This window comes from Echeneis naucrates, chromosome 21 (assembly GCF_900963305.1).
Source record: "Echeneis naucrates chromosome 21, fEcheNa1.1, whole genome shotgun sequence".
In the NCBI taxonomy this organism is placed as follows: Eukaryota; Metazoa; Chordata; class Actinopteri; order Carangiformes; family Echeneidae; genus Echeneis; species Echeneis naucrates.
In genome coordinates this window covers 68,079-74,384 of record NC_042531.1, presented here as the reverse complement: position 1 = coordinate 74,384, position 6,306 = coordinate 68,079, and the positions used below count along the sequence as shown (strand labels likewise).

At 40.7% G+C, this 6,306-nt stretch overlaps 1 long non-coding RNA gene across 1 annotated transcript; it reads right to left on the bottom strand.

Moving 5' to 3' along the window:
- Positions 1-1,094: 1,094 nt before the first annotated feature.
- LOC115035221 (uncharacterized) lies at positions 1,095-4,470 on the bottom strand. The gene is made up of 3 exons (XR_003840308.1): positions 4,381-4,470; positions 1,650-1,774; positions 1,095-1,547 (listed from the first exon to the last, which is right to left on the bottom strand). It is a non-coding gene; the product is annotated as an uncharacterized LOC115035221 (long non-coding RNA).
- Positions 4,471-6,306: the final 1,836 nt, after the last annotated feature.

The window sequence follows — 6,306 nt, the reverse complement described above, 5'->3', positions numbered from 1 at the left end:
CCCATATTCTCTCTCCTTCCCTCTTGGAGTGTGCCTCTCTCTATGTCTCTCACCCATGTTGGCATGCCGACCCCACAGCCATTCACAGACAGATTGACAGAGTATGGAGGACAAAATCTGCCATACAGGAAGAACGGTGGAAAATCAGTCCGTCAATCTACTCAGTGATGAGAAAAATTATGACGATGTCATGAAACACAGCTGGTCAACGGAAGCTTTAACACAACGCATACACACACACACACACACACACACATATATATTTAGAGCGAGAGAGATTAAAAATGAAATTTTAAAAGCAAACAGTTTTCATTCATCTCCATGACATATGCAGCATCAACCCTACCCTAACCCTAACCCTGTAAGCAGGAAGTTGCTAACAGCTAGACAGCAAATTAAGGGTGCAGCGAAGGGACAAAATAGCAGCATGTTAAAATAGATGTTAAGGTTTTTAATCTCTGTGTAATGAAAATAAACACACAATTTTCAACAGAAAGGTTTTTTCTTCATGTTATTGCTTTTTGAACAAAATGAATCATCAGTGGGAAAAAGAAAAACAATATTTTAGTAAAATGAAAAAGTTTTCATCAGTTTTCTTTCTTATTCTTTTTAATATAAAACTATGTTTTCACATGTATATAAATAATTAATTAACCTTTGCAGACATATTAATGATTCTTAAAATCCATTCTCAATATCATTCCTAAAATTATACCAAAATCACATTTTGATATAACAAATGTGTTAATTGGAGTGTAACTGAATCTTTGTCATTTGTCTTCATAAGATAATTATGAGCAAGATCAGCTTCAAATTGAATAATTAGAGAAGAAATAAGATTTTTTAAACATAAAATATCTTCATTTATATCAGTCACAGTTGTAGTCTCTCATCGAAAATTCATGCGTACTTCTTTTAAAATAATTAAATAAATAATTATTATAATATTATAATACTCATTAATACTCATTATAAATACTACTACTACTACTACTACTACTACTAATAATAATAATAATAATAATAATAATAATAATACAATATTATATCTAGTAATAATATAATGCTTTGATCCTAACCATAACCTATCTGACTTCAAATGGGTTGACTTATTTTACAAAATATTAATTTTCTATACTGAGAAATCAGTTCTTTTTAAAGGAACAGAAAGATCACATTGTAGAGTCCTGCAGGATTTTTATGGTTTTGTTTTGTTTGTTTTCCTTTTACTAACCCTAACCCTCTCTACCACAAAGGTGATATTTACACTTCTTTCTGTTTGTTTGAAACAAAACCAATTTATAGACAACATTAATTGATGTCATGGGGCTCCTGTTGAACCCAATTCTTGTGCCAAAATGAAATAATAATAAAATGTTAGTTGTAAAATTCATATAAAAATACCCCGATAACTGACAAAGTGTGTATTGGATGTTCTGATGTGCAAAAAGCTGAGAAAAAAAGAGCTATTCGAGATGCAGTGAGGAGGTGGAGGACAGATGGATGGTTGCTGGGGAGACAAACACAAAGGAGGAGGACAGCTCCACCTGCAGGACAAACTCAGCATCAACATGTCCGATTGAGGAAGAAAGTCTGTGTAGGCATCAGGTGATAAACAGAGACACCTGATACGCAGATGCTGGACTCACCGTCCTGATGTTTGCAAGTCTGTCCTGGTCCAGGACAGACCGGTTTATCAGACTAACTGTTTAGCTGAGACCAGGATCAGGACCAGGACTTGCTGTAGCACACAAGATGACAACTGCTCCATCACCTTGAGGAGCAGGGAGATAGAAAAGACAATTAACTATAAATATGAAGGAAAGAAACCTGTGTAGCATGAAACTGAGTCAACATCACACATCTAGTTGTTGTTGTTATTGCTGGTTTTTATTTATTTTTTATTTAGCGTCAATAATTTCTTAGTAAAAATACAAAAAACATTTAAATTGTTTGATATTGTTACTATTTAAAAAATATAGTATTAAGTTGATCAGCCATAGATAACAAGATCACATGTTGATCACATGATCGACGTCTCTGCTGCTGACTGAGGTCTGGTGGTCTGATGGGTACCTGCGTGCAGCAGGATTTACAGAGATCATCACATCCTCAGATTACAAACATGAAATCCACCAAACTGAGCTGAGTGAGCCATTAACCTGTGTGTGTGTGTCACTAAGAATAAGGGTCGTGCCAAAAGTGAGTCAGTGTTAATCTGATAAAAGGTCAGATTAGACAGAATTGAGAATTTGAGCTACAGGATTAGGACATTGTTGGGGGGGGGGGTTAATGCCCTAACCCCTACCCTGCAATATGACAAATACATTGTGAAGAAAATATCAGTCACTGAATAAACAAGCACGTTTGTCTGAAACTAACAAAAGTTGAAATAAAAACATCACAACAGAACTGGACGCAAGAGAAAGTGAAGAAAGTGAGAACTTTGACTGAGGAGATGGAGAACAGAAAGAACCTGGAGAACACATCATGAGAACCGGAGAACCAGTTGAGGCAGATGACTGCCCCCCCAAGCCTGGTTCTGCCTGAGGTTTTTGCCTCGGGGATCTGTTGTGTCTCTTTAAATCATTTTATAAAGAGTTTGGTCTCAACCTGCCCTATATGTAAAGTGCCTTGATGTGATTTTGTTATGATTTGGTGTGATTATAAAAAATTTGATTTGATTTGAACACATAGAATATGGACACAAATGCCACACAAAACGAAACCAGGCTCCCAGTTTTCTGTTCCACTGAAGTACAGTATCAACACCAGAGTTAAACCTGTACCAACCTGACCAGAGAAAAGTGATGGTGTCTGACATCATGTTCTGTAGATAAAGATTCAGTGACTGATGAACATCATCAGCAGTTTGCGTTGAGGATTCTGGGTGGATTAATGACACTGTGCCTACCCCCAAACACCTCTCAAGGATTCAGAGTCTGAACGTTTGGCTGCTCAAGATAATAGAGGATCAGACCAAGCCCACTTCTCAGTGGATTCGTTCTGATCCTCGTTGTGGACTTGGAGGATAATCAGTCTGTTCTGGCGCCTGAAGATAACCGACACTCAACACGTCCTCATATCCCATTTGTCCCTTTTGTCCCAGTTTCACTGTCATCTGGCACAAGTTAATTTTCTTTTGGAAGTTGACTTTAAAAAGTTTATACATAAAATTAAGTTACAAATTCCTTCTAATTAAGATTGGGTTTAGAAAATTGACCAGAGCTAACCAGACCACCCACTAACTGGTGATTCTTTCAGAGATAATGTTTAGAGGGTCTGACAAGTCACAATAAAAGGCCAGCGACTTGTCCAGCGTACACTCCATCATCACCCTATGTCCCCCCCACCCCAATTATCCAAAGATGGAGGGAAGTTCAGGCCTTTGCCCCTAATCTGAAACAGACTTGAAGAAAGTAGTAACCTGAGTGAAAACTCAGAGCCTGATCCCGACTAGGCCTTTGATTTATGAACACTGGTCCAAAATGAACCCCAGCAGACCTGAAGGAGGTGAATTGGTTTGGATTATACATTTTCAGGGAGCAGAGTGGACCCTTGAGATTGGTCTGCAGTCCGGCCAGCAAAGTGCTTTAGTTTTAAGTAAACAGAGAAGATTAGCCTCAGAAGGTAAGAGAAACTCTGAGTCCATTACAGCCACAACCTCTTTCATCATCTGAAGGTGTAATGACACACTGTCAGTGTCCTGCAGGCATCCGGCAGGCGTCCTGCTGGGTAAAAACACCCATGTGCTGCCACATCACACTCACATTGGCAACCCATAATTCATGTTCATCCTCAGCAGCCTGGGCTTGTGATGGTTTCCTGTGACACATTGCAGCGTTAAACTGTTGAGTTAATTTGCTCCGACTCTGTTTTTATTCATGTGCAGCTGAAGCATCAACATGAGAAGTGCATCAGAGAAGTCGTTCACACTGAGAGGATAATGGGCAGCTCTCTCCTCGACTGCACATCATCTTTCTGTCCTCCACAAACAAAACCTGTCATAATTCTACAGATTTTTTTACACAAAAACTGTTTTTAAAATAAGTTAATGGATATAAACTGATCGCTAAGCTGCAGACGGACAAAGAGTTTTCTGCACATTGGTCTCAATAAAAAGTAATTCCCTGGAAACAGCTGGTCATCATGGCTGCTTGCTCATCAGGGGATCTGTTGGTCTCTTTAAATCATTTTCTAAAGCGTTTGGTCTAGACCTGCTCTATATGTAAAGTGCCTTGATGTATCTTTGTTATGATTTGGCGCTATACAAATAAATCTGATTTGATTTGATCATCATCATCATCATCATCCTGAGGCAGGTCTGTCTCATGGTTCATCTTCTAATGAAACAACATGTTCATGTGTGAGTTCAGGTACCTGTGTTTGCAGAAGTGGTCAAGGCCCGATGAGGGGTCAGGGTCAGATTCTGGAGCCATCTGGCAGCTGACAGTGTGGCCTTCATCATTGGACCTTAAAAAACAAAACAAAATGAAACAAAGAAACAAAGTCACTGTAATAAAAACAGAAGCTCCTCTCTGAGCTCAGACCTTCATTTTCTGCCTGATCTTTCTTACACAGGGTCTTTTGGGAGCTAACGTTGTGTGAATCCACCTAAAACCCAATTTAGACTGAATCATGGTCCAGAACCGCGAGACTGCACCTGGGCTCCATCAGCTGAGCTGTGGGCAGTTAAAGAACGATTCTCTTGAAGAGACGTCAGCACACTGTGACCTCACCGATGATGTCACATTTCACGACACCACTCTACTGTCAGTCCTGTACAGTGGCTCCCTCAGGACAAAATTTACACAGCAATGAAAGCTGTTTTTAGGAAACAAAGAAATGCACAAAGAATATTTAGCACATAGAGCAAATACACATTAAAACACAATAAAATACGCATTAAATTGACTTTAAATGCACAATAAAATATACATTAAATATATATTAAATACTGGGTCTTCATCCGTCTCCCCGTCTCACTCTGAGATCTTCTGGCCCTTGTTGGCTCCCGTAGACTGGTCTGCTCAGGGAATTGATGGTGTGGGTTTGTTAATCTGCTGGATTTAACAGCCTTTAGTTTTTGGAATCTGGTACTGTGAAGTCAGCTTGGTGGTCACAAATAATGGTGTATCATGGGACTTTTCTGCCTTGCCAATGGGCTGTCTGAGGAAGGGGGGTTTGCTAGAGAGCCTTTGAAGAGTTGCTGTTGTTGAAACTGCTCTCTTCAGAGTCACATCAGAGATGTTATCCATCAGTACTCACTGCTTGTCGCTCTCTGATGAGTCGACTTGTGTCTGTCGTGAACTTGATCTGGTCACGTGTCAAAGTCCGGAAGGTCCAATATGATCCCAGTCACTTTGATTTAAAGGAGGCAGAGACGAGACCTTCTGTCTATGTGTCTGTGTGTGTCCATGTTTCTGTCATTCTGTCAGTGTGCCTATGCATCACAGTCTCCATCTTCTTCACCTGCTTCTTCTTCTCCTTTCTAATCTATTGTTTCCTGTCTCTGTGCTTATAAGCAGATGAGCATCTGATTGGCTGGGAGCACAAAGAGCGGCAGTAATGACCCAGAGAGAACAAAGGTGTTAATCTGAGGAGGTGAAGCATATGTGATGGAGGTGGTGGAGGTCAGGAGGTCATCGATAACGTCTCCCTGTCCAGACACTGCCTGTGATCACAGGAAGCCATTGTCTCAGAGACAAAGCATGACCTTGGCTCCTCTGTCCTCCCAGCCGCCGGCTCTGATGATGATGACGACGATGAAGCAGCTGAGATGGTGATGGGAAAAAGTCTGATGAGTCTGAAACAGTATAAAGTGTCTCCTGTAGGTCAGTTTTCTGTCCTGTATGGGGAGGGAAGGGTGCATCCAGGAAGGGCTGGTTATAGTAGGGTTGTGTAGTAGAGCTGTGTGCTGCTCCGTAAATTATTTAGGTGAGTGTGCATGCTTTTTATAATAGAGATTGTGTGTGCAACCTTGGGGCTCCCTCTGTAGTGGACATGTGGTTTGGAGGGCTGGTTAACAGTCCTGACCTTGTCTTTATGTCCCAACAAATGAAAAATCAACAGAGAGGCAAGATGGCGGCTCAGACTGAGGCGGTTTGTCAGATGGATGTTTGTGTGTCTCAGTGTGAGTCTGGTCTTTGGTCTCTGACTCTGAGCCAAACGTCCTCTGGGATAAAAACCCCACATGACGTCTACTCACTGCCAGATCTGTCCAACAGACACCAGGTCACTTTTCTTCCTCCTGACTCCCTGAACAAAGCTGTGATTGAGGCTGGACTCTGTCGGATCAGGTCTACT